This window comes from Argiope bruennichi, chromosome 5 (assembly GCF_947563725.1).
Source record: "Argiope bruennichi chromosome 5, qqArgBrue1.1, whole genome shotgun sequence".
NCBI classification, from domain to species: domain Eukaryota; kingdom Metazoa; phylum Arthropoda; class Arachnida; order Araneae; family Araneidae; genus Argiope; species Argiope bruennichi.
The window spans coordinates 53,263,973-53,278,532 of NC_079155.1; the positions used below are offsets into that span (position 1 = coordinate 53,263,973).

Genomic DNA, 14,560 nt, shown 5'->3' on the forward strand with positions numbered 1-14,560 from the left:
TTTTTATTATAATACTCTTATATTTAATTTGTTTTTGCACAGAGCGTTTGCCAACGGCCATATCATGCTGAAAGCACCGGTTCTCGTCCAATCACAGCAGTTAAGCAGCATCGATCGCGGTCAGTACTTCGGAGGGTGACCACGTGGGAACACCGCGAGCTGTTGGCCTTTTTTTCCCAGCGCTGGTTTTTAACATAAAGTTCTTACATTTAAATTTGTTTTTGCACAGAGCGTTGCCGACGGCCATATCATGCTGAAAGCACCGGTTCTCGACCGATCACCGCAGTTAAGCAGCATCGAGCGCGGTCAGTACTTCGAAGGGTGACCACGTGGGAACACCGCGAGCTGTTGGCATTTTTTTCCAGCGCTGGTTTTTATTATAATACTCTTATATTTAAATTTGTTTTTGCACAGAGCGTTTGCCAACGGCCATATCATGCTGAAAGCACCTGTTCTCGTCCGATCACCGCAGTTAAGCAGCATCGAGCGCGGTCAGTACTTCGGAGGGTGACCACGTGGGAACACCGCGAGCTGTTGGCATTTTTTTTTCCAGCGCTGGTTTTTAACATAAAGTTCTTACATTTAAATTTGTTTTTGCACAGAGCGTTTGCCAACGGCAATATCATGCTGAAAGCACCGGTTTTCGTCCGATCACCGCAGTTAAGCAGCATCGATCGCGGTCAGTACTTCGGAGGGTGACCACGTGGGAACACCGCGAGCTGTTGGCATTTTTTTTCCAGCGCTGGTTTTTAACATAAAGTTCTTACATTTAAATTTGTTTTTGCACAGAGCGTTTGCCAACGGCCATATCATGCTGAAAGCACCGGTTCTCGTCCAATCACCCAGTTAAGCAGCATCGAGCGCGGACAGTACTTCGGAGGGTGACCACGTGGGAACACCGCGAGCTGTTGGCATTTTTTTTCCAGCGCTAGTTTTTAACATAAAGTTCTTACATTTAAATTTGTTTTTGCACAGAGCGTTTGCCAACGGCCATAACATGCTGAAAGCACCGGTTCTCGTCCGATCACCGCAGTTAAGCAGCATCAAGCGCGGTCAGTACTTCGGAGGGTGACCACGTGGGAACACCGCGAGCTGTTGGCATTTTTTTCCCAGCGCTGGTTTTTAACATAAAGTTCTTACATTTAAATTTGTTTTTGCACAGAGCGTCTGCCAACGGCCATATCATGCTGAAAGCACCGGTTCTCGTCCGATCGCCGCAGTTAAGCAGCATCAAGCGCGGTCAGTACTTCGGAGGGTGACCACGTGGGAACACCGCGAGCTGTTGGCATTTTTTTTTTCCAGCGCTGGTTTTTAACATAAAGTTCTTACATTTAAATTTGTTTTTGCACAGAGCGTTTGCCAACGGCCATATCATGCTGAAAGCACCGGTTCTCGTCCGATCACCGCAGTTAAGCAGCATCGTGAGCGGACAGTACTTCGGAGGGTGACCACGTGGGAACACCGCGAGCTGTTGGCAATTTTTTTTCCAGCGCTGGTTTTTAACATAAAGTTCTTACATTTAAATTTGTTTTTGCACAGAGCGTCTGCCAACGGCCATATCATGCTGAAAGCACCGGTTCTCGTCCGATCGCCGCAGTTAAGCAGCATCAAGCGCGGTCAGTACTTCGGAGGGTGACCACGTGGGAACACCGCGAGCTGTTGGCATTTTTTTTCCAACGCTGGTTTTTAACATAAAGTTCTTACATTTAAATTTGTTTTTGCACAGAGCGTTTGCCAACGACCATATCATGCTGAAAGCACCGGTTCTCGTCCGATCACCGCAGTTAAGCAGCATCGAGCGCGGACAGTACTTCGGAGGGTGACCACGTGGGAACACCGCGAGCTGTTGGCATTTTTTTTCCCAGCGCTGGTTTTTAACATAAAGTTCTTACATTTAAATTTGTTTTTGCACAGAGCGTTTTCCAACGGCCATATCATGCTGAAAGCACCGGTTCTCGTCCGATCACCGCAGTTAAGCAGCATCGAGCACGGTCAGTACTTCGGAGGGTGACCACGTGGGAACACCGCGAGCTGTTGGCATTTTTTTTTTCCAGCGCTGGTTTTTAACATAAAGTTCTTACATTTAAATTTGTTTTTGCACAGAGCGTTTGCCAACGGCCATATCATGCTGAAAGCACCGGTTCTCGTCCGATCACCGCAGTTAAGCAGCATCGAGCTGTTGGCATTTTTTTTTCCAGCGCAGGTTTTTAACATAAAGTTCTTACATTTAAATTTGTTTTTGCACTGAGCGTTTGCCAACTGCCATATCATGCTGAAAGCACCGGTTCTCGTCCGATCACCGCAGTTAAGCAGCATAGAGCGCGGTCAGTACTTCGGAGGGTGACCACGTGGGAACACCGCGAGCTGTTGGCATTTTTTTTCCAGCGCTGGTTTTTAACATAAAGTTCTTACATTTAAATTTGTTTTTGCACAGAGCGTTTGCCAACGGCCATATCATGCTGAAAGCACCAGTTCTCGTCCGATCACCGCAGTTAAGCAGCATCGAGCTGTTGGCATTTTTTTTTCCAGTGCTGGTTTTTAACATAAAGTTCTTACATTTAAATTTGTTTTTGCACAGAGCGTTTGCAAACTGCCATATCATGCTGAAAGCACCGGTTCTCGTCCGATCACCGCAGTTAAGCAGCATCGAGCGCGGTCAGTACTTCGGAGGGTGACCACGTGGGAACACCGCGAGCTGTTGGCATTTTTTTTCCCAGCGCTGGTTTTTAACATAAAGTTCTTACATTTAAATTTGTTTTTGCACAGAGCGTTTGCCAACGGCCATATCATGCTGAAAGCACCGGTTCTCGTCCGATCACCGCAGTTAAGCAGCATCGAGCGCGGTCAGTACTTCGGAGGGTGACCACGTGGGAACACCGCGAGCTGTTGGCATTTTTTTTTCCAGCGCTGGTTTTTAACATAAAGTTCTTACATTTAAATTTGTTTTTGCACAGAGCGTTTGCCAACGGACATATCATGCTGAAAGCACCGGTTCTCGTCCGATCACCGCAGTTAAGCAGCATCAAGCGCGGTCAGTACTTCGGAGGGTGACCACGTGGGAACACCGCGAGCTGTTGGCATTTTTTTCCCAGCGCTGGTTTTTAACATAAAGTTCTTACATTTAAATTTGTTTTTGCACAGAGCGTTTGCCAACGGCCATATCATGCTGAAAGAACCGGTTCTCGTCCGATCACCGCAGTTAAGCAGCATCGAGCGCGGTCAGTACTTCGGAGGGTGACCACGTGGGAACACCGCGAGCTGTTGGCATTTTTTTTCCCAGCGCTGGTTTTTAACATAAAGTTCTTACATTTAAATTTGTTTTTGCACAGAGAGTTTGCCAACGGCCATATCATGCTGAAAGCACCGGTTCTCGTCCGATCACCGCAGTTAAGCAGCATCGAGCGCGGTCAGTACTTCGGAGGGTGACTACGTGGGAACACCGCGAACTGTTGGCATTATTTTCCAGCGCTGGTTTTTAACATAAAGTTCTTATATTTAATTTGTTTTTGCACAGAGCGTTTGCCAACGGCCATATCATGCGGAAAGCACCGGTTCTCGTCCTATCACCGCAGTTAAGCAGCATCGAGCGCGGTCAGTACTTCGAAGGGTGACCACGTGGGAACACCGCGAGCTGTTGGCATTTTTTTCCCAGCGCTGGTTTTTATTATAATACTCTTATATTTAAATTTGTTTTTGCACCGAACGTTTTCCAACGGCCATAGCATGCTGAGAAAACCGGTTCTCGTCCGATCACCGCAGTTAAGCAGCATCGAGCGCGGTCAGTACTTCGGAGGGTGACTACGTGGGAACACCGCGAACTGTTGGCATTTTTTTCCAGCGCTGGTTTTTATTATAATACTCTTTTATTTAATTTGTTTTTGCACAGAGCGTTTGCCAACGGCCATATCATGCTGAAAGCACCGGTTCTCGTCCGATCACAGCAGTTAAGCAGCATCAAGCGCGGTCAGTACTTCGGAGGGTGACCACGTGGGAACACCGCGAGCTGTTGGCATTTTTTTCCCAGCGCTGGTTTTTAACATAAAGTTCTTACATTTAAATTTGTTTTTGCACAGAGCGTTTTCCAACGGCCATATCATGCTGAAAGCACCGGTTCTCGTCCGATCACCGCAGTTAAGCAGCATCGAGCACGGTCAGTACTTCGGAGGGTGACCACGTGGGAACACCGCGAGCTGTTGGCATTTTTTTTTTCCAGCGCTGGTTTTTAACATAAAGTTCTTACATTTAAATTTGTTTTTGCACAGAGCGTTTGCCAACGGCCATATCATGCTGAAAGCACCGGTTCTCGTCCGATCACCGCAGTTAAGCAGCATCGAGCTGTTGGCATTTTTTTTTCCAGCGCAGGTTTTTAACATAAAGTTCTTACATTTAAATTTGTTTTTGCACTGAGCGTTTGCCAACTGCCATATCATGCTGAAAGCACCGGTTCTCGTCCGATCACCGCAGTTAAGCAGCATAGAGCGCGGTCAGTACTTCGGAGGGTGACCACGTGGGAACACCGCGAGCTGTTGGCATTTTTTTTCCAGCGCTGGTTTTTAACATAAAGTTCTTACATTTAAATTTGTTTTTGCACAGAGCGTTTGCCAACGGCCATATCATGCTGAAAGCACCAGTTCTCGTCCGATCACCGCAGTTAAGCAGCATCGAGCTGTTGGCATTTTTTTTTCCAGTGCTGGTTTTTAACATAAAGTTCTTACATTTAAATTTGTTTTTGCACAGAGCGTTTGCAAACTGCCATATCATGCTGAAAGCACCGGTTCTCGTCCGATCACCGCAGTTAAGCAGCATCGAGCGCGGTCAGTACTTCGGAGGGTGACCACGTGGGAACACCGCGAGCTGTTGGCATTTTTTTTCCCAGCGCTGGTTTTTAACATAAAGTTCTTACATTTAAATTTGTTTTTGCACAGAGCGTTTGCCAACGGCCATATCATGCTGAAAGCACCGGTTCTCGTCCGATCACCGCAGTTAAGCAGCATCGAGCTGTTGGCATTTTTTTTCCAGCGCTGGTTTTTAACATAAAGTTCTTACATTTAAATTTGTTTTTGCACAGAGCGTTTGCAAACTGCCATATCATGCTGAAAGCACCAGTTCTCGTCCGATCACCGCAGTTAAGCAGCATCGAGCGCGGTCAGTACTTCGGAGGGTGACCACGTGGGAACACCGCGAGCTGTTGGCATTTTTTTTTCCAGCGCTGGTTTTTAACATAAAGTTCTTACATTTAAATTTGTTTTGCACAGAGCGTTTGCCAACGGCAATATCATGCTGAAAGCACCGGTTCTTGTCCGATCACCGCAGTTAAGCAGCATCGATCGCGGTCAGTACTTCGGAGGGTGACCACGTGGGAACACCGCGAGCTGTTGGCATTTTTTTTCCAGCGCTGGTTTTTAACATAAAGTTCTTACATTTAAATTTGTTTTTGCACAGAGCGTTTGCCAACGGCCATATCATGCTGAAAGCACCGGTTCTCGTCCGATCACCCAGTTAAGCAGCATCGAGCGCGGACAGTACTTCGGAGGGTGACCACGTGGGAACACCGCGAGCTGTTGGCATTTTTTTTCCAGCGCTAGTTTTTAACATAAAGTTCTTACATTTAAATTTGTTTTTGCACAGAGCGTTTGCCAACGGCCATATCATGCTGAAAGCACCGGTTCTCGTCCGATCACCGCAGTTAAGCAGCATCAAGCGCGGTCAGTACTTCGGAGGGTGACCACGTGGGAACACCGCGAGCTGTTGGCATTTTTTTTCCAGCGCTGGTTTTTAACATAAAGTTCTTACATTTAAATTTGTTTTTGCACAGAGCGTTTGCCAACGGCCATATCATGCTGAAAGCACCGGTTCTCGTCCGATCACCGCAGTTAAGCAGCATCGAGCGCGGACAGTACTTCGGAGGGTGACCACGTGGGAACACCGCGAGCTGTTGGCATTTTTTTTCCCAGCGCTGGTTTTTAACATAAAGTTCTTACATTTAAATTTGTTTTTGCACAGAGCGTTTTCCAACGGCCATATCATGCTGAAAGCACCGGTTCTCATCCGATCACCGCAGTTAAGCAGCATCGAGCGCGGTCAGTACTTCGGAGGGTGACCACGTGGGAACACCGCGAGCTGTTGGCATTTTTTTTTCCAGCGCTGGTTTTTAACATAAAGTTCTTACATTTAAATTTGTTTTTGCACAGAGCGTTTGCCAACGGCCATATCATGCTGAAAGCACCGGTTCTCGTCCGATCACCGCAGTTAAGCAGCATCGAGCGCGGACAGTACTTCGGAGGGTGACCACGTGGGAACACCGCGAGCTGTTGGCATTTTTTTTCCAGCGCTAGTTTTTAACATAAAGTTCTTACATTTAAATTTGTTTTTGCACAGAGCGTTTGCCAACGGTCATATCATGCTGAAAACACCGGTTCTCGTCCGATCACCGCAGTTAAGCAGCATCAAGCGCGGTCAGTACTTCGGAGGGTGACCACGTGGGAACACCGCGAGCTGTTGGCATTTTTTTCCCAGCGCTGGTTTTTAACATAAAGTTCTTACATTTAAATTTGTTTTTGCACAGAGCGTTTTCCAACGGCCATATCATGCTGAAAGCACCGGTTCTCGTCCGATCACCGCAGTTAAGCAGCATCGAGCGCGGTCAGTACTTCGGAGGGTGACCACGTGGGAACACCGCGAGCTGTTGGAATTTTTTTTTCCAGCGCTGGTTTTTAACATAAAGTTCTTACATTTAAATTTGTTTTTGCACAGAGCGTTTGCCAACGGCCATATCATGCTGAAAGAACCGGTTCTCGTCCGATCACCGCAGTTAAGCAGCATCGAGCGCGGTCAGTACTTCGGAGGGTGACCACGTGGGAACACCGCGAGCTGTTGGCATTTTTTTTCCCAGCGCTGGTTTTTAACATAAAGTTCTTACATTTAAATTTGTTTTTGCACAGAACGTTTTCCAACGGCCATAGCATGCTGAGAAAACCGGTTCTCGTCCGATCACCGCAGTTAAGCAGCATCGTGCGCGGTCAGTACTTCGGAGGGTGACCACGTGGGAACACCGCGAGCTGTTGGCATTCTTTTTCCCAGCGCTGGTTTTTAACATAAAGTTCTTACATTTAAATTTGTTTTTGCACAGAGCGTTTGCCGACGGCCATATCATGCTGAAAGCACAGGTTCTCGTCCGATCACCGCAGTTAAGCAGCATCTAGCGCGGTCAGTACTTTGGTGGGTGACCACGTGGGAACACCGCGAGCTGTTGGCATTGTTTTTTCCAGCGCTGGTTTTTAACATAAAGTTCTTATATTTAATTGGTTTTTGCACAGAGCGTTTGCCAACGGCCATATCATGCTGAAAGCACCGGTTCTCGTCAGATCACCGCAGTTAAGCAGCATCGAGCGCGGTCAGTACTTCGGAGGGTGACCACGTTAGAACACCGCGAGCTGTTGGCATTTTTTTTTCCCAGCGCTGGTTTTTAACATAAAGTTCTTACATTTAAATTTGTTTTTGCACAGAGCGTTTGCCGACGGCCATATCATGCTGAAAGCACCGGTTCTCGTCCGATCACCGCAGTTAAGCAGCATCGAGCGCGGTCAGTACTTCGAAGGGTGACCACGTGGGAACACCGCGAGCTGTTGGCATTTTTTCCCAGCGCTGGTTTTTATTATAATACTCTTATATTTAAATTTGTTTTTGCACAGAACGTTTGCCAACGGCCATAGCATGCTGAGAAAACCGGTTCTCGTCCGATCACCGCAGTTAAGCAGCATCGAGCGCGGTCAGTACTTCGGAGGGTGACTACGTGGGAACACCGCGAACTGTTGGCATTTTTTTCCAGCGCTGGTTTTTATTATAATACTCTTATATTTAATTTGTTTTTGCACAGAGCGTTTGCCAACGGCCATATCATGCTGAAAGCACCAGTTCTCGTCCGATCACAGCAGTTAAGCAGCATCGATCGCGGTCAGTACTTCGGAGGGTGACCACGTGGGAACACCGCGAGCTGTTGGCATTTTTTTCCCAGCGCTGGTTTTTAACATAAAGTTCTTACATTTAAATTTGTTTTTGCACAGAGCGTTTGCCAACGGCCATATCATGCGGAAAGCACCGGTTCTCGTCCGATCACCGCAGTTAAGCAGCATCGAGCGCGGTCAGTACTTCGAAGGGTGACCACGTGGGAACACCGCGAGCTGTTGGCATTTTTTTCCCAGCGCTGGTTTTTATTATAATACTCTTATATTTAAATTTGTTTTTGCACAGAACGTTTGCCAACGGCCATAGCATGCTGACAAAACCGGTTCTCGTCCGATCGCCACAGTTAAGCAGCATCGAGCGCGGTCAGTACTTCGGAGGGTGACTACGTGGGAACACCGCGAACTGTTGGCATTTTTTTCCAGCGCTGGTTTTTAACATAAAGTTCTTATATTTAATTAGTTTTTGCACAGAGCGTTTGCCAACGGCCATATCATGCGGAAAGCACCGGTTCTCGTCCGATCACCGCAGTTAAGCAGCATCGAGCGCGGTCAGTACTTCGAAGGGTGACCACGTGGGAACACCGCGAGCTGTTGGCATTTTTTTCCCAGCGCTGGTTTTTATTATAATACTCTTATATTTAAATTTGTTTTTGCACAGAATGCGTTCCAACGGCCATAGCATGCTGAGAAAACCGGTTCTCGTCCGATCACCGCAGTTAAGCAGCATCGAGCGCGGTCAGTACTTCGGAGGGTGACTACGTGGGAACACCGCGAACTGTTGGCATTTTTTTCCAGCGCTGGTTTTTATTATAATACTCTTATATTTAATTTGTTTTTGCACAGAGCGTTTGCCAACGGCCATATCATGCTGAAAGCACCGGTTCTCGTCCAATCACAGCAGTTAAGCAGCATCGATCGCGGTCAGTACTTCGGAGGGTGACCACGTGGGAACACCGCGAGCTGTTGGCCTTTTTTTCCCAGCGCTGGTTTTTAACATAAAGTTCTTACATTTAAATTTGTTTTTGCACAGAGCGTTGCCGACGGCCATATCATGCTGAAAGCACCGGTTCTCGACCGATCACCGCAGTTAAGCAGCATCGAGCGCGGTCAGTACTTCGAAGGGTGACCACGTGGGAACACCGCGAGCTGTTGGCATTTTTTTCCAGCGCTGGTTTTTATTATAATACTCTTATATTTAAATTTGTTTTTGCACAGAGCGTTTGCCAACGGCCATATCATGCTGAAAGCACCTGTTCTCGTCCGATCACCGCAGTTAAGCAGCATCGAGCGCGGTCAGTACTTCGGAGGGTGACCACGTGGGAACACCGCGAGCTGTTGGCATTTTTTTTTCCAGCGCTGGTTTTTAACATAAAGTTCTTACATTTAAATTTGTTTTTGCACAGAGCGTTTGCCAACGGCAATATCATGCTGAAAGCACCGGTTTTCGTCCGATCACCGCAGTTAAGCAGCATCGATCGCGGTCAGTACTTCGGAGGGTGACCACGTGGGAACACCGCGAGCTGTTGGCATTTTTTTTCCAGCGCTGGTTTTTAACATAAAGTTCTTACATTTAAATTTGTTTTTGCACAGAGCGTTTGCCAACGGCCATATCATGCTGAAAGCACCGGTTCTCGTCCAATCACCCAGTTAAGCAGCATCGAGCGCGGACAGTACTTCGGAGGGTGACCACGTGGGAACACCGCGAGCTGTTGGCATTTTTTTTCCAGCGCTAGTTTTTAACATAAAGTTCTTACATTTAAATTTGTTTTTGCACAGAGCGTTTGCCAACGGCCATAACATGCTGAAAGCACCGGTTCTCGTCCGATCACCGCAGTTAAGCAGCATCAAGCGCGGTCAGTACTTCGGAGGGTGACCACGTGGGAACACCGCGAGCTGTTGGCATTTTTTTCCCAGCGCTGGTTTTTAACATAAAGTTCTTACATTTAAATTTGTTTTTGCACAGAGCGTTTGCGAACGGCAATATCATGCTGAAAGCACCGGTTCTCGTCCGATCACCGCAGTTAAGCAGCATCGATCGCGGTCAGTACTTCGGAGGGTGACCACGTGGGAACACCGCGAGCTGTTGGCATTTTTTTTCCAGCGCTGGTTTTTAACATAAAGTTCTTACATTTAAATTTGTTTTTGCACAGAGCGTTTGCCAACGGCCATATCATGCTGAAAGCACCGGTTCTCGTCCAATCACCCAGTTAAGCAGCATCGAGCGCGGACAGTACTTCGGAGGGTGACCACGTGGGAACACCGCGAGCTGTTGGCATTTTTTTTCCAGCGCTAGTTTTTAACATAAAGTTCTTACATTTAAATTTGTTTTTGCACAGAGCGTTTGCCAACGGCCATATCATGCTGAAAGCACCGGTTCTCGTCCGATCACCGCAGTTAAGCAGCATCAAGCGCGGTCAGTACTTCGGAGGGTGACCACGTGGGAACACCGCGAGCTGTTGGCATTTTTTTTCCAGCGCTGGTTTTTAACATAAAGTTCTTACATTTAAATTTGTTTTTGCACAGAGCGTTTGCCAACGGCCATATCATGCTGAAAGCACCGGTTCTCGTCCGATCACCGCAGTTAAGCAGCATCGAGCGCGGACAGTACTTCGGAGGGTGACCACGTGGGAACACCGCGAGCTGTTGGCATTTTTTTTCCCAGCGCTGGTTTTTAACATAAAGTTCTTACATTTAAATTTGTTTTTGCACAGAGCGTTTTCCAACGGCCATATCATGCTGAAAGCACCGGTTCTCGTCCGATCACCGCAGTTAAGCAGCATCGAGCGCGGTCAGTACTTCGGAGGGTGACCACGTGGGAACACCGCGAGCTGTTGGCATTTTTTTTTCCAGCGCTGGTTTTTAACATAAAGTTCTTACATTTAAATTTGTTTTTGCACAGAGCGTTTGCCAACGGCCATATCATGCTGAAAGCACCGGTTCTCGTCCGATCACCGCAGTTAAGCAGCATCGAGCGCGGACAGTACTTCGGAGGGTGACCACGTGGGAACACCGCGAGCTGTTGGCATTTTTTTTCCAGCGCTAGTTTTTAACATAAAGTTCTTACATTTAAATTTGTTTTTGCACAGAGCGTTTGCCAACGGCCATATCATGCTGAAAGCACCGGTTCTCGTCCGATCACCGCAGTTAAGCAGCATCAAGCGCGGTCAGTACTTCGGAGGGTGACCACGTGGGAACACCGCGAGCTGTTGGCATTTTTTTTCCAGCGCTGGTTTTTAACATAAAGTTCTTACATTTAAATTTGTTTTTGCACAGAGCGTTTGCCAACGGCCATATCATGCTGAAAGCACCGGTTCTCGTCCGATCACCGCAGTTAAGCAGCATCGAGCGCGGACAGTACTTCGGAGGGTGACCACGTGGGAACACCGCGAGCTGTTGGCATTTTTTTTCCCAGCGCTGGTTTTTAACATATAGTTCTTACATTTAAATTTGTTTTTGCACAGAGCGTTTTCCAACGGCCATATCATGCTGAAAGCACCGGTTCTCGTCCGATCACCGCAGTTAAGCAGCATCGAGCGCGGTCAGTACTTCGGAGGGTGACCACGTGGGAACACCGCGAGCTGTTGGCATTTTTTTTTCCAGCGCTGGTTTTTAACATAAAGTTCTTACATTTAAATTTGTTTTTGCACAGAGCGTTTGCCAACGGCCATATCATGCTGAAAGCACCGGTTCTCGTCCGATCACCGCAGTTAAGCAGCATCGAGCGCGGACAGTACTTCGGAGGGTGACCACGTGGGAACACCGCGAGCTGTTGGCATTTTTTTTCCAGCGCTAGTTTTTAACATAAAGTTCTTACATTTAAATTTGTTTTTGCACAGAGCGTTTGCCAACGGCCATATCATGCTGAAAGCACCGGTTCTCGTCCGATCACCGCAGTTAAGCAGCATCAAGCGCGGTCAGTACTTCGGAGGGTGACCACGTGGGAACACCGCGAGCTGTTGGCATTTTTTTTCCAGCGCTGGTTTTTAACATAAAGTTCTTACATTTAAATTTGTTTTTGCACAGAGCGTTTGCCAACGGCCATATCATGCTGAAAGCACCGGTTCTCGTCCGATCACCGCAGTTAAGCAGCATCGAGCGCGGACAGTACTTCGGAGGGTGACCACGTGGGAACACCGCGAGCTGTTGGCATTTTTTCCCCAGCGCTGGTTTTTCTTATAATACTCTTATATTTAAATTTGTTTTTGCACAGAACGTTTTCCAACGGCCATAGCATGCTGAGAAAACCGGTTCTCGTCCGATCACCGCAGTTAAGCAGCATCGAGCGCGGTCAGTACTTCGGAGGGTGACTACGTGGGAACACCGCGAACTGTTGGCATTTTTTTCCAGCGCTGGTTTTTATTATAATACTCTTATATTTAATTTGTTTTTGCACAGAGCGTTTGCCAACGGCCATATCATGCTGAAAGCACCGGTTCTCCTCCGATCACCGCAGTTAAGCGGCATCAAGCGCGGTCAGTACTTCGGAGGGTGACCACGTGGGAACACCGCGAGCTGTTGGCATTTTTTTTCCAGCGCTGGTTTTTAACATAAAGTTCTTACATTTAAATTTGTTTTTGCACAGAGCGTTTGCCAACGGCCATATCATGCTGAAAGCACCGGTTCTCGTCCGATCACCGCAGTTAAGCAGCATCGAGCGCGGACAGTACTTCGGAGGGTGACCACGTGGGAACACCGCGAGCTGTTGGCATTTTTTTTCCCAGCGCTGGTTTTTAACATAAAGTTCTTACATTTAAATTTGTTTTTGCACAGAGCGTTTTCCAACGGCCATATCATGCTGAAAGCACCGGTTCTCGTCCGATCACCGCAGTTAAGCAGCATCGAGCGCGGTCAGTACTTCGGAGGGTGACTACGTGGGAACACCGCGAACTGTTGGCATTTTTTTCCAGCGCTGGTTTTTAACATAAAGTTCTTATATTTAATTTGTTTTTGCACAGAGCGTTTGCCAACGGCCATATCATGCGGAAAGCACCGGTTCTCGTCCGATCACCGCAGTTAAGCAGCATCGAGCGCGGTCAGTACTTCGAAGGGTGACCACGTGGGAACACCGCGAGCTGTTGGCATTTTTTTCCCAGCGCTGGTTTTTATTATAATACTCTTATATTTAAATTTGTTTTTGCACAGAACGTTTTCCAACGGCCATAGCATGCTGAGAAAACCGGTTCTCGTCCGATCACCGCAGTTAAACAGCATCGAGCGCGGTCAGTACTTCGGAGGGTGACTACGTGGGAACACCGCGAACTGTTGGCATTTTTTTCCAGCGCTGGTTTTTATTATAATACTCTTATATTTAATTTGTTTTTGCACAGAGCGTTTGCCAACGGCCATATCATGCTGAAAGCACCGGTTCTCGTCCGATCACAGCAGTTAAGCAGCATCGATCGCGGTCAGTACTTCGGAGGGTGACCACGTGGGAACACCGCGAGCTGTTGGCATTTTTTTCCCAGCGCTGGTTTTTAACATAAAGTTCATATATTTAATTTGTTTTTGCACAGAGCGTTCGCCGACGGCCATATCATGTTGAAAGCACCGGTTCTCGTCCGATCACCGCAGTTAAGCAGCAACGAGCGCGGTCAGTACTTCGGAGGGTGACCACGTGGGAACACCGCGAGCTGTTGGCATTCTTTTTCCCAGCGCTGGTTTTTAACATAAAGTTCTTACATTTAAATTTGTTTTTGCACAGAGCGTTTGCCGACGGCCATATCATGCTGAAAGCACAGGTTCTCGTCCGATCACCGCAGTTAAGCAGCATCTAGCGCGGTCAGTACTTTGGAGGGTGACCACGTGGGAACACCGCGAGCTGTTGGCATTGTTTTTTCCAGCGCTGGTTTTTAACATAAAGTTCTTATATTTAATTGGTTTTTGCACAGAGCGTTTGCCAACGGCCATATCATGCTGAAAGCACCGGTTCTCGTCAGATCACCGCAGTTAAGCAGCATCGAGCGCGGTCAGTACTTCGGAGGGTGACCACGTGGGAACACCGCGAGCTGTTGGCATTTTTTTTTCCCAGCGCTGGTTTTTAACATAAAGTTCTTACATTTAAATTTGTTTTTGCACAGAACGTTTGCCAACGGCCATAGCATGCTGAGAAAACCGGTTCTCGTCCGATCACCGCAGTTAAGCAGCATCGAGCGCGGTCAGTACTTCGGAGGGTGACTACGTGGGAACACCGCGAACTGTTGGCATTTTTTTCCAGCGCTGGTTTTTATTATAATACTCTTATATTTAATTTGTTTTTGCACAGAGCGTTTGCCAACGGCCATATCATGCTGAAAGCACCGGTTCTCGTCCGATCACAGCAGTTAAGCAGCATCGATCGCGGTCAGTACTTCGGAGGGTGACCACGTGGGACCACCGCGAGCTGTTGGCCTTTTTTTCCCAGCGCTGGTTTTTAACATAAAGTTCTTACATTTAAATTTGTTTTTGCACAGAGCGTTTGCCAACGGCCATAGCATGCTGAGAAAACCGGTTCTCGTCCGATCGCCACAGTTAAGCAGCATCGAGCGCGGTCAGTACTTCGGAGGGTGACTACGTGGGAACACCGCGAACTGTTGGCATTTTTTTCCAGCGCTGGTTTT

The 14,560-nt window shown here is 47.6% G+C and overlaps 41 non-coding genes and 33 pseudogenes across 41 annotated transcripts; all 74 read left to right on the forward strand.

Moving 5' to 3' along the window:
* Nucleotides 1-49: 49 nt before the first annotated feature.
* On the forward strand, nt 50-168 carry LOC129969874 (5S ribosomal RNA; annotated as a pseudogene).
* Nucleotides 169-235: 67 nt separating this feature from the next.
* Nucleotides 236-354, forward strand: LOC129969814 (5S ribosomal RNA). The gene has a single exon (XR_008784656.1). It is a non-coding gene; the product is annotated as a 5S ribosomal RNA (ribosomal RNA).
* A 67-nt stretch (nt 355-421) lies between these two features.
* Nucleotides 422-540, forward strand: LOC129969817 (5S ribosomal RNA). The gene has a single exon (XR_008784659.1). It is a non-coding gene; the product is annotated as a 5S ribosomal RNA (ribosomal RNA).
* A 69-nt stretch (nt 541-609) lies between these two features.
* LOC129969823 (5S ribosomal RNA) lies at nt 610-728 on the forward strand. The gene has a single exon (XR_008784665.1). It is a non-coding gene; the product is annotated as a 5S ribosomal RNA (ribosomal RNA).
* Nucleotides 729-796: 68 nt separating this feature from the next.
* Nucleotides 797-914, forward strand: LOC129969910 (5S ribosomal RNA; annotated as a pseudogene).
* A 68-nt stretch (nt 915-982) lies between these two features.
* On the forward strand, nt 983-1,101 carry LOC129969871 (5S ribosomal RNA; annotated as a pseudogene).
* A 68-nt stretch (nt 1,102-1,169) lies between these two features.
* Nucleotides 1,170-1,288, forward strand: LOC129969848 (5S ribosomal RNA; annotated as a pseudogene).
* Nucleotides 1,289-1,358: 70 nt separating this feature from the next.
* On the forward strand, nt 1,359-1,477 carry LOC129969884 (5S ribosomal RNA; annotated as a pseudogene).
* Nucleotides 1,478-1,546: 69 nt separating this feature from the next.
* On the forward strand, nt 1,547-1,665 carry LOC129969850 (5S ribosomal RNA; annotated as a pseudogene).
* Nucleotides 1,666-1,733: 68 nt separating this feature from the next.
* On the forward strand, nt 1,734-1,852 carry LOC129969735 (5S ribosomal RNA). The gene has a single exon (XR_008784576.1). It is a non-coding gene; the product is annotated as a 5S ribosomal RNA (ribosomal RNA).
* A 69-nt stretch (nt 1,853-1,921) lies between these two features.
* LOC129969836 (5S ribosomal RNA) lies at nt 1,922-2,040 on the forward strand. Its single transcript, XR_008784677.1, has one exon. It is a non-coding gene; the product is annotated as a 5S ribosomal RNA (ribosomal RNA).
* Nucleotides 2,041-2,254: 214 nt separating this feature from the next.
* On the forward strand, nt 2,255-2,373 carry LOC129969722 (5S ribosomal RNA). The gene has a single exon (XR_008784563.1). It is a non-coding gene; the product is annotated as a 5S ribosomal RNA (ribosomal RNA).
* A 212-nt stretch (nt 2,374-2,585) lies between these two features.
* On the forward strand, nt 2,586-2,704 carry LOC129969845 (5S ribosomal RNA; annotated as a pseudogene).
* A 69-nt stretch (nt 2,705-2,773) lies between these two features.
* LOC129969975 (5S ribosomal RNA) lies at nt 2,774-2,892 on the forward strand. The gene has a single exon (XR_008784722.1). It is a non-coding gene; the product is annotated as a 5S ribosomal RNA (ribosomal RNA).
* A 69-nt stretch (nt 2,893-2,961) lies between these two features.
* On the forward strand, nt 2,962-3,080 carry LOC129969877 (5S ribosomal RNA; annotated as a pseudogene).
* Nucleotides 3,081-3,148: 68 nt separating this feature from the next.
* LOC129969798 (5S ribosomal RNA) lies at nt 3,149-3,267 on the forward strand. The gene has a single exon (XR_008784641.1). It is a non-coding gene; the product is annotated as a 5S ribosomal RNA (ribosomal RNA).
* Nucleotides 3,268-3,336: 69 nt separating this feature from the next.
* On the forward strand, nt 3,337-3,455 carry LOC129969832 (5S ribosomal RNA). The gene has a single exon (XR_008784673.1). It is a non-coding gene; the product is annotated as a 5S ribosomal RNA (ribosomal RNA).
* Nucleotides 3,456-3,521: 66 nt separating this feature from the next.
* LOC129969888 (5S ribosomal RNA) lies at nt 3,522-3,640 on the forward strand (annotated as a pseudogene).
* A 68-nt stretch (nt 3,641-3,708) lies between these two features.
* LOC129969919 (5S ribosomal RNA) lies at nt 3,709-3,827 on the forward strand (annotated as a pseudogene).
* Nucleotides 3,828-3,893: 66 nt separating this feature from the next.
* Nucleotides 3,894-4,012, forward strand: LOC129969879 (5S ribosomal RNA; annotated as a pseudogene).
* A 68-nt stretch (nt 4,013-4,080) lies between these two features.
* LOC129969838 (5S ribosomal RNA) lies at nt 4,081-4,199 on the forward strand. The gene has a single exon (XR_008784679.1). It is a non-coding gene; the product is annotated as a 5S ribosomal RNA (ribosomal RNA).
* Nucleotides 4,200-4,413: 214 nt separating this feature from the next.
* On the forward strand, nt 4,414-4,532 carry LOC129969723 (5S ribosomal RNA). The gene has a single exon (XR_008784564.1). It is a non-coding gene; the product is annotated as a 5S ribosomal RNA (ribosomal RNA).
* Nucleotides 4,533-4,744: 212 nt separating this feature from the next.
* LOC129969846 (5S ribosomal RNA) lies at nt 4,745-4,863 on the forward strand (annotated as a pseudogene).
* Nucleotides 4,864-5,075: 212 nt separating this feature from the next.
* On the forward strand, nt 5,076-5,194 carry LOC129969886 (5S ribosomal RNA; annotated as a pseudogene).
* Nucleotides 5,195-5,262: 68 nt separating this feature from the next.
* LOC129969840 (5S ribosomal RNA) lies at nt 5,263-5,381 on the forward strand (annotated as a pseudogene).
* Nucleotides 5,382-5,449: 68 nt separating this feature from the next.
* Nucleotides 5,450-5,567, forward strand: LOC129969891 (5S ribosomal RNA; annotated as a pseudogene).
* A 68-nt stretch (nt 5,568-5,635) lies between these two features.
* Nucleotides 5,636-5,754, forward strand: LOC129969808 (5S ribosomal RNA). The gene has a single exon (XR_008784651.1). It is a non-coding gene; the product is annotated as a 5S ribosomal RNA (ribosomal RNA).
* Nucleotides 5,755-5,822: 68 nt separating this feature from the next.
* On the forward strand, nt 5,823-5,941 carry LOC129969981 (5S ribosomal RNA). Its single transcript, XR_008784728.1, has one exon. It is a non-coding gene; the product is annotated as a 5S ribosomal RNA (ribosomal RNA).
* A 69-nt stretch (nt 5,942-6,010) lies between these two features.
* Nucleotides 6,011-6,129, forward strand: LOC129969715 (5S ribosomal RNA). Its single transcript, XR_008784556.1, has one exon. It is a non-coding gene; the product is annotated as a 5S ribosomal RNA (ribosomal RNA).
* A 69-nt stretch (nt 6,130-6,198) lies between these two features.
* LOC129969982 (5S ribosomal RNA) lies at nt 6,199-6,317 on the forward strand. Its single transcript, XR_008784729.1, has one exon. It is a non-coding gene; the product is annotated as a 5S ribosomal RNA (ribosomal RNA).
* A 68-nt stretch (nt 6,318-6,385) lies between these two features.
* Nucleotides 6,386-6,504, forward strand: LOC129969829 (5S ribosomal RNA). Its single transcript, XR_008784670.1, has one exon. It is a non-coding gene; the product is annotated as a 5S ribosomal RNA (ribosomal RNA).
* A 68-nt stretch (nt 6,505-6,572) lies between these two features.
* Nucleotides 6,573-6,691, forward strand: LOC129969978 (5S ribosomal RNA). Its single transcript, XR_008784725.1, has one exon. It is a non-coding gene; the product is annotated as a 5S ribosomal RNA (ribosomal RNA).
* A 69-nt stretch (nt 6,692-6,760) lies between these two features.
* On the forward strand, nt 6,761-6,879 carry LOC129969800 (5S ribosomal RNA). Its single transcript, XR_008784642.1, has one exon. It is a non-coding gene; the product is annotated as a 5S ribosomal RNA (ribosomal RNA).
* Nucleotides 6,880-6,948: 69 nt separating this feature from the next.
* On the forward strand, nt 6,949-7,067 carry LOC129969893 (5S ribosomal RNA; annotated as a pseudogene).
* Nucleotides 7,068-7,136: 69 nt separating this feature from the next.
* On the forward strand, nt 7,137-7,255 carry LOC129969867 (5S ribosomal RNA; annotated as a pseudogene).
* Nucleotides 7,256-7,323: 68 nt separating this feature from the next.
* Nucleotides 7,324-7,442, forward strand: LOC129969803 (5S ribosomal RNA). The gene has a single exon (XR_008784645.1). It is a non-coding gene; the product is annotated as a 5S ribosomal RNA (ribosomal RNA).
* A 70-nt stretch (nt 7,443-7,512) lies between these two features.
* Nucleotides 7,513-7,631, forward strand: LOC129969992 (5S ribosomal RNA). The gene has a single exon (XR_008784740.1). It is a non-coding gene; the product is annotated as a 5S ribosomal RNA (ribosomal RNA).
* Nucleotides 7,632-7,698: 67 nt separating this feature from the next.
* LOC129969914 (5S ribosomal RNA) lies at nt 7,699-7,817 on the forward strand (annotated as a pseudogene).
* Nucleotides 7,818-7,883: 66 nt separating this feature from the next.
* Nucleotides 7,884-8,002, forward strand: LOC129969821 (5S ribosomal RNA). Its single transcript, XR_008784663.1, has one exon. It is a non-coding gene; the product is annotated as a 5S ribosomal RNA (ribosomal RNA).
* Nucleotides 8,003-8,070: 68 nt separating this feature from the next.
* On the forward strand, nt 8,071-8,189 carry LOC129969727 (5S ribosomal RNA). Its single transcript, XR_008784568.1, has one exon. It is a non-coding gene; the product is annotated as a 5S ribosomal RNA (ribosomal RNA).
* Nucleotides 8,190-8,257: 68 nt separating this feature from the next.
* Nucleotides 8,258-8,376, forward strand: LOC129969930 (5S ribosomal RNA; annotated as a pseudogene).
* A 66-nt stretch (nt 8,377-8,442) lies between these two features.
* On the forward strand, nt 8,443-8,561 carry LOC129969728 (5S ribosomal RNA). Its single transcript, XR_008784569.1, has one exon. It is a non-coding gene; the product is annotated as a 5S ribosomal RNA (ribosomal RNA).
* Nucleotides 8,562-8,629: 68 nt separating this feature from the next.
* LOC129969921 (5S ribosomal RNA) lies at nt 8,630-8,748 on the forward strand (annotated as a pseudogene).
* A 66-nt stretch (nt 8,749-8,814) lies between these two features.
* On the forward strand, nt 8,815-8,933 carry LOC129969875 (5S ribosomal RNA; annotated as a pseudogene).
* Nucleotides 8,934-9,000: 67 nt separating this feature from the next.
* LOC129969815 (5S ribosomal RNA) lies at nt 9,001-9,119 on the forward strand. Its single transcript, XR_008784657.1, has one exon. It is a non-coding gene; the product is annotated as a 5S ribosomal RNA (ribosomal RNA).
* A 67-nt stretch (nt 9,120-9,186) lies between these two features.
* Nucleotides 9,187-9,305, forward strand: LOC129969818 (5S ribosomal RNA). Its single transcript, XR_008784660.1, has one exon. It is a non-coding gene; the product is annotated as a 5S ribosomal RNA (ribosomal RNA).
* A 69-nt stretch (nt 9,306-9,374) lies between these two features.
* LOC129969825 (5S ribosomal RNA) lies at nt 9,375-9,493 on the forward strand. The gene has a single exon (XR_008784667.1). It is a non-coding gene; the product is annotated as a 5S ribosomal RNA (ribosomal RNA).
* Nucleotides 9,494-9,561: 68 nt separating this feature from the next.
* Nucleotides 9,562-9,679, forward strand: LOC129969911 (5S ribosomal RNA; annotated as a pseudogene).
* Nucleotides 9,680-9,747: 68 nt separating this feature from the next.
* LOC129969873 (5S ribosomal RNA) lies at nt 9,748-9,866 on the forward strand (annotated as a pseudogene).
* A 68-nt stretch (nt 9,867-9,934) lies between these two features.
* On the forward strand, nt 9,935-10,053 carry LOC129969841 (5S ribosomal RNA; annotated as a pseudogene).
* Nucleotides 10,054-10,121: 68 nt separating this feature from the next.
* LOC129969912 (5S ribosomal RNA) lies at nt 10,122-10,239 on the forward strand (annotated as a pseudogene).
* Nucleotides 10,240-10,307: 68 nt separating this feature from the next.
* Nucleotides 10,308-10,426, forward strand: LOC129969809 (5S ribosomal RNA). Its single transcript, XR_008784652.1, has one exon. It is a non-coding gene; the product is annotated as a 5S ribosomal RNA (ribosomal RNA).
* Nucleotides 10,427-10,494: 68 nt separating this feature from the next.
* Nucleotides 10,495-10,613, forward strand: LOC129969983 (5S ribosomal RNA). The gene has a single exon (XR_008784730.1). It is a non-coding gene; the product is annotated as a 5S ribosomal RNA (ribosomal RNA).
* Nucleotides 10,614-10,682: 69 nt separating this feature from the next.
* Nucleotides 10,683-10,801, forward strand: LOC129969717 (5S ribosomal RNA). The gene has a single exon (XR_008784558.1). It is a non-coding gene; the product is annotated as a 5S ribosomal RNA (ribosomal RNA).
* A 69-nt stretch (nt 10,802-10,870) lies between these two features.
* On the forward strand, nt 10,871-10,989 carry LOC129969984 (5S ribosomal RNA). Its single transcript, XR_008784731.1, has one exon. It is a non-coding gene; the product is annotated as a 5S ribosomal RNA (ribosomal RNA).
* Nucleotides 10,990-11,057: 68 nt separating this feature from the next.
* Nucleotides 11,058-11,176, forward strand: LOC129969811 (5S ribosomal RNA). The gene has a single exon (XR_008784653.1). It is a non-coding gene; the product is annotated as a 5S ribosomal RNA (ribosomal RNA).
* Nucleotides 11,177-11,244: 68 nt separating this feature from the next.
* On the forward strand, nt 11,245-11,363 carry LOC129969985 (5S ribosomal RNA). The gene has a single exon (XR_008784733.1). It is a non-coding gene; the product is annotated as a 5S ribosomal RNA (ribosomal RNA).
* A 69-nt stretch (nt 11,364-11,432) lies between these two features.
* LOC129969718 (5S ribosomal RNA) lies at nt 11,433-11,551 on the forward strand. Its single transcript, XR_008784559.1, has one exon. It is a non-coding gene; the product is annotated as a 5S ribosomal RNA (ribosomal RNA).
* Nucleotides 11,552-11,620: 69 nt separating this feature from the next.
* Nucleotides 11,621-11,739, forward strand: LOC129969986 (5S ribosomal RNA). Its single transcript, XR_008784734.1, has one exon. It is a non-coding gene; the product is annotated as a 5S ribosomal RNA (ribosomal RNA).
* Nucleotides 11,740-11,807: 68 nt separating this feature from the next.
* On the forward strand, nt 11,808-11,926 carry LOC129969812 (5S ribosomal RNA). The gene has a single exon (XR_008784654.1). It is a non-coding gene; the product is annotated as a 5S ribosomal RNA (ribosomal RNA).
* A 68-nt stretch (nt 11,927-11,994) lies between these two features.
* Nucleotides 11,995-12,113, forward strand: LOC129969987 (5S ribosomal RNA). Its single transcript, XR_008784735.1, has one exon. It is a non-coding gene; the product is annotated as a 5S ribosomal RNA (ribosomal RNA).
* A 68-nt stretch (nt 12,114-12,181) lies between these two features.
* On the forward strand, nt 12,182-12,300 carry LOC129969922 (5S ribosomal RNA; annotated as a pseudogene).
* A 66-nt stretch (nt 12,301-12,366) lies between these two features.
* Nucleotides 12,367-12,485, forward strand: LOC129969868 (5S ribosomal RNA; annotated as a pseudogene).
* Nucleotides 12,486-12,553: 68 nt separating this feature from the next.
* LOC129969989 (5S ribosomal RNA) lies at nt 12,554-12,672 on the forward strand. The gene has a single exon (XR_008784737.1). It is a non-coding gene; the product is annotated as a 5S ribosomal RNA (ribosomal RNA).
* Nucleotides 12,673-12,741: 69 nt separating this feature from the next.
* Nucleotides 12,742-12,860, forward strand: LOC129969870 (5S ribosomal RNA; annotated as a pseudogene).
* Nucleotides 12,861-12,926: 66 nt separating this feature from the next.
* Nucleotides 12,927-13,045, forward strand: LOC129969729 (5S ribosomal RNA). The gene has a single exon (XR_008784570.1). It is a non-coding gene; the product is annotated as a 5S ribosomal RNA (ribosomal RNA).
* A 68-nt stretch (nt 13,046-13,113) lies between these two features.
* LOC129969927 (5S ribosomal RNA) lies at nt 13,114-13,232 on the forward strand (annotated as a pseudogene).
* Nucleotides 13,233-13,298: 66 nt separating this feature from the next.
* Nucleotides 13,299-13,417, forward strand: LOC129969822 (5S ribosomal RNA). Its single transcript, XR_008784664.1, has one exon. It is a non-coding gene; the product is annotated as a 5S ribosomal RNA (ribosomal RNA).
* Nucleotides 13,418-13,484: 67 nt separating this feature from the next.
* Nucleotides 13,485-13,603, forward strand: LOC129969816 (5S ribosomal RNA). Its single transcript, XR_008784658.1, has one exon. It is a non-coding gene; the product is annotated as a 5S ribosomal RNA (ribosomal RNA).
* A 69-nt stretch (nt 13,604-13,672) lies between these two features.
* On the forward strand, nt 13,673-13,791 carry LOC129969889 (5S ribosomal RNA; annotated as a pseudogene).
* A 68-nt stretch (nt 13,792-13,859) lies between these two features.
* Nucleotides 13,860-13,978, forward strand: LOC129969990 (5S ribosomal RNA). The gene has a single exon (XR_008784738.1). It is a non-coding gene; the product is annotated as a 5S ribosomal RNA (ribosomal RNA).
* A 70-nt stretch (nt 13,979-14,048) lies between these two features.
* Nucleotides 14,049-14,167, forward strand: LOC129969915 (5S ribosomal RNA; annotated as a pseudogene).
* A 66-nt stretch (nt 14,168-14,233) lies between these two features.
* LOC129969880 (5S ribosomal RNA) lies at nt 14,234-14,352 on the forward strand (annotated as a pseudogene).
* A 68-nt stretch (nt 14,353-14,420) lies between these two features.
* LOC129969933 (5S ribosomal RNA) lies at nt 14,421-14,539 on the forward strand (annotated as a pseudogene).
* The last annotated feature ends 21 nt before the right edge of the window (nt 14,540-14,560 follow it).